Here is a 12,126-nt window from a genome sequence, read left to right as displayed (position 1 = left end):
TATGCTATTTTTTCAGTGCAAACAGTGAAACAGTGAAATGTTAAAAGCATTTACTTGGGGAGGCGCTGTTGCGCGGAAGCGATGTAGACGCGTTTTGTGCAAGCTCCGTGAGGTGATTTCTTCATTTCAACAAAAACAGACTTTTTTCCCCTTTTTTCGACTCTCTGCTCTACCAAGCTTTTATCTAGATAGTTGATCTATCTCTGACCGAGTTTGAGAGCAAACGATGCAGCGACAGACTTTAAAATCCGGCAGCACCAAGTCATCTCGTGGTGCTAATGCTAATGCTGGTGCTAGCGCGAGTCCGTTCTTCGACAGGACGGTCTCAAGTGGTGAAACGTTAACAGCTAGTATGTTCACCACGGCCCTGGAATCTCTGAAAAGCGACATTTGTTCCAAAATAGAGGGAGCTGTGAGTGGACTGCAAGCTGATATTGCTGCTGTTACGGATGAGTTAACCTCGTCTTTAGCAACCATGCAAAGGTCAATTGACGATCAAGAGGACCGCTTGAAGGAGGTGGAGAAATCGGCGACCGCCACAAGTGACTCTGTGACAGCTCTGGAGACCCTGGTCAACAAGCTCAAGTCTGAAGTTAGTGACCTGCAAACGAAGTGTGAAGATCTCGAAAATAGGTCCCGCAGGAACAACATCAGACTGGTGGGCGTCCCCGAAGGACTTGAAGGAACATCACCCACGGAATTTATCTCCAAACTCCTGCAGAAACTTCTCCACTTGGATGATGTGCCATTACTAGACAGAGCCCACAGATCCTTACAAGCAAAACCGAGACCTAATCAACCTCCCCGAGCCTTCGTTATCAGAGTTCACTACTTCCACATCCGTGAGCTCATACTCCGCCAGGCACGACAGATGAGGTCCCTCACCGTTGACGGACGTCCAGTCCACGTTTTTCCCGACTTGTCCAGCACTGAGGCAAAGCGCCGAGCGGCATTTGGAGATGTGAGGAAACGGCTCCGGGCCATTCAAGGAGCCCGCTTCGGATTCCGCTACCCCGCGAAGCTTCGCATTACTCTGCCTGGAGAGGCTGAGCGCTCGTTCACCGATCATCAACTTGCCATGGACTATGTGCTCTCTAAGACAGCTAACAGCACCAGTGGAACATCATCTGCTGCCGAAGAGACTGTATAAAGAGGCTAAGCATCCTACCCCGTAGGTAAAGCTAACACGGCTCTATTTTGTAGGTTACTGTCTGTTTAGCGTACCTGCTATGATCCATATTGTTTACAGTTTGGACACGCCTTGGTGTCAGCTGCCTTCATGTTCGCCTGTCGGCATATAGAGACATTTGCTGTTTCAGCCATGGAAGTCTACTCTCACGTTCAGTTTCGTTAATTTAACCAGTAGATCTTATCCATTGGGTTCAAATCGCTACATCTCATTGTGTGTTATTTTGTTGTTATTTGCTATTTAGCAGCTACTCTTTAGCTTCATGTTTATATAAGTTGATTAATCAGTAAGGTGTCTGTTTACCACACACCACTTTTGTTCAAAATCACCCCAGCTTGCATTCAGGCTTTATTTTGTTTTCTCTTTGATAGATTTAGTCTACATATTTTTGGTTACTGAGGGTTTATCACTGCACCATGTTCTGGGAGGTGTTCAGTTGGGGGGAGGGGGATAAGGGAAAATTTATTTACTCGTTTTTTTTTTGCGTGTGTTTCTGTTTGTTGGTTTTTGAAGGAAAACACTGTGGTCTGTCCGTTGCAGTTGACACCAATCTTAGTTGTTTGTCTAAATAAGTATGGTTTTGGGTAATGGTGGTCTGACTTTGGGGGCTGCAGGCACCCCTGTCACATTTGCCAGCTGGAATGTTAGAGGTTTGGGTAAGCCCACAAAAATTAATAGAGTTCTCTCCCATCTAGACACCCTAGGAGTAAAAGTTGCATTTATTCAAGAAACTCATCTGACTCTATCTGGACATAAAAAAGTGAACAGAAGTTGGGTTTCACAATCTTTTCATTCACTATTTAACAGTAAAGCACGAGGGGTTGCCATCCTCATACATCGCTCTATACCATTCATATCTTCAAACATAATTGCAGATCGAAATGGGCGTTATGTTATTGTGACTGGGTCTCTGTTCAATACTCCTTTAGTTCTAGCCAACATTTATGCCCCAAATATTAATGATCCACAATTTTTTGTAAATTTCTTTTCCACTTTGCCATCTGTCAACTCACATCATTTAGTTATAGGAGGAGATCTGAATTGCTGTCTACACAATTTAGACACTACCTCAAATAGAACATCTGCTAACTATAAGGTTGCAGAAGTAATTAATACCTTTTTAAGGGATTATGGCATTTCAGATATCTGGCGAACTCTTAATCCCAATGCCCGTGGGTACTCTTTTTTCTCTCCAGTACATTACACTTTCTCGCGAATAGATTATTTTCTTATTGATAGCAAGCTTTTACCAACCATTCAAAGTTGTACCTACCACGCAAGAGTTATATCTGATCACTCGCCCCTTTTACTAACAATAATGTTTGAAAACTCGCTCTCGCGTTCTCCTTGGAGAATGAACACTCGTCTTCTATCAGATGTCAACCACACTGAGTTTATATCCAACCAAATAGATTTTTTCATTGAAACAAATGCCACATCCGATATAAGTTACAGTGTTCTATGGGAGACTTTCAAGGCCTACATGAGAGGGCAGTTAATCTCGCGAGTATCATTTGAAAAACGACAGCGTAACTCTAAACTCACTGATCTCAGCAATCGCATTCTACAGATGGAACATGAATATGCTTGCTCTCAATCTCCTAGTCTGTACAAAGAGATGTTACTCCTTAAATCTGATTTTGATAGTCTTTCTATATCTGATGCAGAAGAGATGTTGATAAGGTCCAGGCACACCTTCTATGAATACGGTGAAAAACCAACCAGACTCTTGGCCCACCAGCTCAGACAGATGTCTGCTTCTCAGCTCATTTCTGAAATTAATACTAGCAGTGGTCTTAGTCGTGATCCCTCTGAAATTAATAATGCTTTTCGGAATTTCTACTCATCTTTGTATACCTCAGAACAAAACCCCACTTTTGAAGAGTTGGACCAATTTTTTGACTCTTTTCCCATTCCTACTGTAGATCATAGTACAGCTAAGGCCCTGGAGAGCCCAATCACTGAGATAGAAGTGAATGATGCTATTACAGCCATGCAAAGTGGAAAGAGTCCTGGGCCTGATGGTTTTCCAGCGGAATTTTTTAAGAGATTCTCAGTCAAACTCCTACCCCTTCTCCTTAAAATGTATAATGAATCACTCCACTCAAGTCTTTTGCCCTGCACATTACGTCAGGCTCAAATTTCTCTCCTTCTAAAAAAGAATAAAGACCCTCGTTGCTGCAGTTCATACCGCCCAATTTCTTTGCTGAATGTAGACGTAAAAATTCTCGCCAAAATCCTCGCCCGACGCCTTGAAAAAGTGCTACCCAAAATTGTATCTGCTGACCAGACAGGCTTTATAAAAAACAGGTTTTCTTTTTTTAATATGCGACGATTATTTAATATCATCTATAATGTACCAGACCTTGATACTCCTGAGTTGCTAGTTTCCCTGGATGCCGAAAAGGCTTTTGACAGGGTCGAGTGGAAATTTTTATTTTATACCCTTGAACGATTTGGTTTTGGTAAAACATTTATTTCTTGGATTAGGTTATTATACACTTCTCCGTCTGCTTCCATATGTACAAATAACAACTTTTCAAAGTACTTTAATATAGGTAGAGGCACCAGACAGGGTTGCCCCTTGTCTCCCCTACTTTTTGCTTTGGCCATTGAGCCCTTATCTCTTGCACTCTGACACAACACACAAATTGCTGGAATAATCAGAGATGGCCAGGAACAGAAAGTTTCGCTCTATGCAGATGACCTGCTTTTATATATCTCTGACCCAGACAACTCATTACCACATGTGTTTCGTATCCTTGACCAATTTCATGACCTTTCTGGTTATAAACTTAATTTAGAAAAAAGTGAACTTTTCCCCATTAATAAATCAGCCCGTCAGCTTCCATTTGCTTCTCTTCCTTTTAAAGTGACAAATACATTTGTCTACCTTGGAATCTGTGTCACTGATAAGTTTTCTAAGCTATTTTCAAATAATTTTCTCCCCTTAATCTCTCAGACAGAGCTCAACCTCAAACGCTGGACTTCTTTGCCTCTCTCTGCTGCTGGTCGTATTAATTCAGTTCAAATGAATATCCTCCCTAAATTTACATATTTATTTCAAAACATTCCTGTATTCATTCCCAAATCATTTTTTCATAGACTGGATGGTATGATTTCCTCATTTATTTGGGGTGGTAAGCCTCCACGCATTCCAAAAAACATTTTGCAACGCCCAAAATGTCTTGGAGGCTTAGCTGCACCGAACTTTTTAGCTTATTATTGGGCATCCAACATACGCATTGTTGTACATTGGCTTTATGAAGATCCTGGCGCTGATGCACCTTCATGGTACATCTTAGAATCCCTATCCTGTCAACCTTCCTCTCTACCAGTCCTAGTGTATTCTTCTATCTCTGCATCCCTGACTGAATTCACCAAAAACAAAGTGGTGAAATCAACTCTGAGAATTTGGACACAAATACGCCGTCATTTTGGTTGGCTGTCTTTTTCTTTAAACTCACCAATTAATTTCAATCCAGCTTTTAAGCCTTCTCTTTTAGACAAAACTTTTGCACACTGGCATAATCTTGGCATCAAAAGTTTCTATCATCTGTTTTCAGATAACATTCTTTGCTCATTTGAACAGTTATGTCTTAAATTCAATCTGCCTAAAAGTCATTTGTTCCGCTATCTACAGGTACGAGACTTTTTGTGTAAAATTTTGCCCCAGTTTCCCTCGCTCCCTCCAGCCAATTCATGTGATGCTTTACTCATGCGCCCACTATCTTTTAAAGGGATGATATCTGCACTATATAAAGAAATTTTGCACATACAGAGGTCCTCTTCTCTCTCTGTTAAAAGAGACTGGGAACTCGACTTAGGCGAAACTATACCTGATGACCTTTGGCAATCTATTTTAAAAAGAGCTCATACATCTTCCATCTGTGCTCGGCATAGTTTTATGCAGTGTAAAATAATACATCGCACCCATTGGACAAAAGTGAAAATTTCAAAATTCTTTCCCGATGTAAGCCCATCCTGCAATCGTTGTAAAATGATCCCTGCCACTCACGCCCACATGTTCTGGACTTGTGCTGCTCTTGAGGAATTCTGGTCACTCATTTTTAAAACTATTTCTGATTGTTTGAACAAAAAAGTTGCTCCATGCCCATTTATAGCACTTTTTGGCACTTCCCGGGTCACTCTTACTTTGTCAAAATCTGAGGCAGATTGTATTGCTTTTGTCACTTTGCTTGCAAGGCGTCTAATATTACTGAGATGGAAGGGTGCAAGCCCTCCCACATTCACGCACTGGATTTCTGATGTTCTTTATTTCTTGAAATTAGAAAAACTAAAGCACTCACTTAGAGGATCTTCAAAGAATTTTTATAAAATTTGGAGTCCCTTTCTGAATTATATTAAGGAAAAGGTTCAGTTGCCTGCTGTCCCTTAGTCAGTGTCAAACAAATTTTTTTCTTACATTCTTGTCTGTCTATCCACCATACTCTTTATTTTATGAGCTCTTATGCATCGGAAGACCCTGTTTGTATTTACCATTATAACAGTGATACTATTATTATTATTATTATTATTATTATTATTTTTATTATTTTCATTTTATGTGGTTTGCTCCTTGTTTTTGTTTCCTATGTTTTTGAAGCTTATTTGTTGTATATTTAGGTTATCTTTTGTTTTGTCTTGTGTTGTTATTACTCTTATAATTATTCCATCCTTTTTACTGACTTATGTTATATAACTTATCGTACAGATCTGTTCTTTTCTTGTTATTGGAAAAAACTCTAATAAACAAAGTTATAAAAAAAAAAAAAAAAAAAAAAAAAAGCATTTACTTGTATCCTACACAGTATTTATGAACGAGCTGTAGTAATGTAGCATCTGCAAAAGAGACCCTGAGACTTAATCCAGGTTATGATGTTAATGGTTCATTTGACCACTGAACCAGTGACTGTTGGCCGTCACCACAACATTAAGTAAGACTTGGCTCTCTATTCAATTCTCAGACGAGCATGACCCACACCTCTCCCAGAAAACACACAAAAGACAGAGACTGTGACTGCTGAACTGCTGATCAATGCATTCACTGAGCCTTTCTAAACATAAAATAATTTAGCTTAAGAGTAATTATCTAGTCTTTCACAGTATCAACATTAAAAGTCTGGGAAAAAATCTGAAGAAATTACAAATCAGGAGTTCAGCGGGAGGTTAAAAAAACGGGAGACTGGCACAGAAAAAGGGAGTGTTGGCAGGTTTGGTCAGAGCATCAAGAGCCAAGACACACAGGTGGACCAAGTAAAATAGTCATTTAAAGCCAGCCCTGAACCAGTCTGAAGAGTCTTACCTGGGCTTAGTCATACAAAGTCCTCTTTTTACATGAAAGTCATTTTTCACCCAGAGTCTGAAGAAAGAGCGGAGAGGCTCAGGATCTGAGGTGCTTGAAGTCCAGAATAAAGTTTCCACAGTCAGTGCTGGTTTTGGTCGTCATGTCTTCAGCTTCTGTTGGTCCACTGTAGTTTCTGAAGTCCAGATTATATGCAGACATTAATCAGGAAACTTTAGAGCACTTTGTGCCACCTTCCTCTGACAAGCTTTATAAAGATGCTGATTTCATTTTACCTTGGCTCCTGTCTACAACGCCAAGAGGACCAAGAGCTCAATGACTGTGATATTAACGTGTTTTATTGGCTAGCAAAATATGACATACTTTTAAGGGGAACACGAGAGACACCCAGACTCGGTAACACCAATAAGCTTAACAACACCTCAGAGCCACAGGCTGATCTCCATGACACACCACAGAGATGCAGTAATTCATTGAAACATTTCACTCTTTCGATACAGTGTCTGTAGTGTGTAATATATTTTTCACTTTCTAAATAAGAAAGAAAGAAAGAAAGAAAGAAAGAAAGAAAGAAAGAAAGAAAGAAAGAAAGAAAGAAATTTACTTTTTGATAGTATTCTAATTTAATTAGATGCACCACTACAAACAAAAATAAATTAATAAAAACAAGTAAAAAAAAAAAATGTATTTTTTGTCAAAGCGAAAGACGGATTGACCATTCAAACTAGTTTTTGTAATGAAGACCATTATTTGAAGTATCTTTTTCCACATCATATGTAAGTAAAGTGATTTGCTAAGGTTGGAGTATTTGGAAAGAAGAAAGAGTACCTTGAGAGAATGAACACCTGCACAAGGAGATTACGCACACACAGAAAGGCAACTGCTCAACTGGGGAATCAGACAGTGTTACACTAATAACTGCTCCACCATGCAGCACCATGAAACAAGAATTAAACATGAGGGTGTTAAATTGCAGACACATCTAAAGGGGCAAAATTGTCTCACTTCTGATGTGAACACACAGTCGGTTCTCAAGTAGTCAATTGGGCTGTAAACATCGCTGCATGAACAGAGAAAACAAGTCTGTATATTGACCATTCATTGCCACCTTGATCCCTGAAACTTGGTGTCTCTCAGATGTAAACATCCTCACCAGACGACAGCTGATGGGTTCACAATGGCTGCAGGTTCAATCAAGCCAGCTCCTCTCTGAGTATGTAAGTACAGAAAGTTCTCCTGACCATCAAACCTATGTTCTGATTTTGGTATTCAATGCAGGTTTGAGTCTCGGTGCAGTATAGAGAGTATACAATATTTATACAGCCAGTTTGCTGCATGCAGCTGCTCTGCTTTCAGGCTCATCAGTGAGTCAGCTGAGGAAGGTTGCACTGAAAGCAGAAACATCTGCATGAGGCTTCAAGGACATCTTCAACAATCGCTCCACTGTTCTGATCATAGAAGCACATTCTCCACTCAGTCCACGACATCATTTATCTCTCTATGTCCTCAGTACGACAGTACAGAGGAAATTTTGGACTGCTCTTCTTCGCAAAACTGCCTAAGTTTAGCAATACTCTTGTGATGTCTGGTGTGAATTGCACCATCTCAATAAGACAGAGATAAGTAGATTTATACCATTAAAGTCATTCTGTTGTTAATTTACTGCAGTGCTTTGAGTCATTGTTCTGTTGAATCACCCCTCTTCTGTTGAGCTTCACCCGGTGAATAGATGGTCTTAGACTCTCTTGCAAAATATCTTCATAAACTTGTGTATTAATTTTTTGGTCATTGACAAAAATCTGTTCAGTCCCTGAGGAAGCAAAGCAGCCCCAAACCATAAAAACCCTTCCAACAAACTTCACAGTGGAAAGGAGGTTTGATGTTGTGTTTTTTTTCTCCACACAGTATTGTGTGTTCCTTTCAGACAACTCAACTTTGGTTTTGTCTGTCCAGCAAAATATTTTGCCAGTAGTTCTGTGGGACATCCAGGTGCTCTTTTGCAAACTTGAAACATGCAGCAATGTTTTTGTTCTGTTTTTCTTTTTTTTTCAGCTTCCTCTGTGGAGTCCTTGCATAAACTCTTCCTGTGTAGTGTCTTATGCACCGTAGATTCATCAACAGAGATTCTGCACTGTAATCCTGCAGTCATCTTTAGTAGACTGATGCACATTGAGGCTTTCAGAGATACTGTTGTTAATCTTACAGCTTTATGCAAGTCAACATATCTTCATCATAGGTCTCCTCAAACCTCTATTGTGTGAGGCATGTTGCACACCTGGCAATGATTCCTGAGAAAAGCAAACTGGAAGCTACTGTATGCTTTTTTCTTTTTCTTTTTTTTTTTTCTTTATGGAGCAGGGCGGCTTCAACCAACACCTCCAACCTTGTCTCACTGATTAGACTCCAGGTTGGCTGACTCCTGACCCCAATTAGCTCTAGGAGAGGTCATTAGCTTTGGGGTTCACTGCCAGGTTGTTGCAACAGCAACATAGAGGATGGACCCAATGTCTTTAATAATAATAATAATAATAATAATAATAATAATAATAAAACAGAAAATCCAAAGGAATCCAAACTGTCACAAACTCAGAGAAAATTAAAAAACAACAACAACAACAACAACAGCCCCCACCCCTCCCCCAACACACATACACACAGGCACGCACACCCCTCACACAGGGTAAACAAAGCCACAGAAGATGGATAAGAAAATGACATGGAAGGAAGAGGAGAAAAACTGACCAGGGCATGAAGAAACAGAGACTTTATAGACAGACTGTAAATTAATACAGGAGTGAAAAGAGAAACAGGTGAAAATTATGAGTGCAACTGAAGAGAAGGGGAAACACACAAGGGCTTGAGGTGAAACTAAACCAGAAACACAGAACAGGACAGATCAAGAAAAAACAAGTTAAAACTCATGACTTGACTTTTTTTAAAGGTCCCATATTATGCTCCTTGTCTGTGGTTTAATACGGATCATTGATGTCCTCATGAAATAGTCGTAACATGTTTTGGTCCAAAAAGCCAATAAATCAAGCACAGCAGCATTGTTTCCAGGCTCTCATAGCCCCTCTGTTCAGAACGGTCTGATTTAGTGGGCGTGGCCTTCATATGTAAATGAGCCACCGCTGATACCGCCCTGCTCTTCCGCATCACTGAGAGCAGCGCCACAAGCTCTGAGTGCACAATGTTTAGAAAACAGCGAAGTTCTTTCACCATAACATTACAGGCTTAAACTACAGGCTAACTGCAGCTAAAGTTAGCATCCTGAAGCTAACACAGAGACAGGGGGGACACTGAGGAAAAGCTCTTACATCTGCTCCACAGCACACAGCATTTAAAATACTCACATTTCCAGGGTCCCAGGTTTGTTGGCGGATGGTTGGTAATGAGCCTGGATTCAGGACCAGTCTATTCGCTAGCCCTCTGATGTACTGTCCAAAGTTGGAAAAGCAGTCGGCCGTAAAGTGACAAGCACACACATACATGGTTTTACTAAGTGTAGCTGGCACATTTCCCTCATAAATGAACGCCCCGACATTTGGCCAAGATTATCTTCTAGTGTGAGTGGTTGACAGATGAATCTTTAGCCCCACGATCGTCTCACAGACTCGCCAGAGCCACCCCCATAATTTTCAAAAATGTTTGATATTTATCTAGGTGATTACAACATTCATTCTCACTGAGGATAAGAGAGAGAGAGAGCCCCCTTACAAGAGACCGGACAACAGACAACAAACGCAGGCTCAAAGTGCAACTGAAAGGCTCCAGGTCAGCTGACTGCGCGCTCCACTGGCCCACTCGAGCCAGTTCAATAATGCCTTTAAAAATAACACATTTCCACACCATTTTCATACAGTAGCAAACTGTTGTTTTATCAGTGATCGGTGTGAGATTATGCCATTATTGGCTGATACAGCAACAGTTTCACCACTATGTCACAATAGTGGATCTGATTCAATCTTTGGTTTGTGTAGAGTATGAATCAGTAGGTAATAATGAGATACAAAGGTCATTATAGCTGCATCAAGACCTGACAGGGTATGTCGCAAATTTGTGAAAACAGGTATCAAGGGGTCAATATAAGGCAAAAAGTCACTTAAGGCTGGGGATGGGTACTGAACAGTGGCGATTGCTCTTAGACTGCAATTGAAGCTCAGCTTCCCCTACAATGTCCCCAAAAAAGTGGTGATATGTTCTGCTGTGTGTACATTTCATTGACAAAATATGAGCTAGAATTCCTTCATCTTTTGCTCAGAATCAGCTACCTATCACAGGTAACTGGCTCCACCTCCTTCTCATTCATCCCCGCAGCGTCTCAGTGTTTTAAACACAGTCGGACGTTGAGCGTCTTCTGACTTCAGCGGGGAAGTGTAGAGTGGGTTGTTCCACAGTGGAAACTGGACAGTCATTGGATAAATGTGGGCTTGGTCCCAACCATCGGATGCTCAGCATCTCTGGGGGTCTATGAGGCAGTGGGCTGGCCTGGACGCTGGGCTTCTACATGATGATCGGATGATCTGTCTGAGGCCGAATCCCTCTTTGATTGACAGTGAAATGAGCCAATCAGCGATCTTGAAGTATAACCCTCCACCAGAGCATTTTCTGGGTTCTACATTTACTTATTCTGGACTGATCTAGAGGCTTTATCGATCCCCAGCAAGTTTACTTTTCTTAAAAACAGCGAGCATTGTGTTTAAAGGAGAAGAAGGGGAGCTGTGAGAGGAAACAAAACAAACACACACAGGAGTAACTGTGAGAGTCTCCTTTAAACCCACACAAGACTCTGTTCTGCTATGAACTGGATACAACTGAGGGAGCTCTGGAGTTTTATCTGTAAGTTGACTATGGCTCCACTGTTTTGTAATTCAACGAGATGGAGACGCACCATACTGCATACTGTCCAATAATTCCATGATATACTCAACAGTTAAGCCTCTCAACAGTAACAAACTAAAGTATCAGTTTTTGTTTGTGGGTTCAGATCCATCCTATTCAGCTATCGGCCCCATATTTCAGAGCTCTATATCTGCTCCAGCGCTTCATCTTCGTGACAAATGAGAACAATGAATGTTTGCCCACATTGCTGTTGAGAACCAGAAAGCTTCTGTATTCAATATTAATGTTTGCTTTCTTGCACTGAACTCAATAACAAGCAGAGAGAGAGCTGCATACAACAAAGAAGAAGTCACTTGAAATAGAAAATGTACTGAAATGAAAAAAAAAATCTCCTTATGAGGATTATAAAACAAACTTTAGAAGTCACGCTCTACTTCTTTTTCCCCGTTTTAAAAAAGCTTCTCATTTCATCACCTACTTTCAGACAAAGTTAGGGTCTGAAATAAGATAAACAGATCTCAGGGGACCTGCAGAAAATGAAATGTTACTTTGTAGACTTCTTATAAAATCATATTTTGAAGCACAATTTAGAAAAGATAGAAGAGCACATTTAGTTTCCTCTGATGAAGCCGAGGAAAATTAAAAACAGGACCAGGTTTTCTCCAGAGAGACATCCTTATCTTGTTGGCTGAGACAGAAGGCAAAGCAGGAAGGTAATATCGGGTACAGTGAGCAGAAGAATTTCAAAAGGAGAAGTGAACACAAACACACTTCTCTTTGTGTTATATAC

This window comes from Halichoeres trimaculatus, unplaced genomic scaffold (assembly GCF_033239565.1).
Source record: "Halichoeres trimaculatus isolate MK-OKI-2021-1 unplaced genomic scaffold, fHalTri1.1 fHalTri1_scaffold_14, whole genome shotgun sequence".
In the NCBI taxonomy this organism is placed as follows: domain Eukaryota; kingdom Metazoa; phylum Chordata; class Actinopteri; order Labriformes; family Labridae; genus Halichoeres; species Halichoeres trimaculatus.
This window is presented reverse-complemented; position numbering follows the sequence as displayed.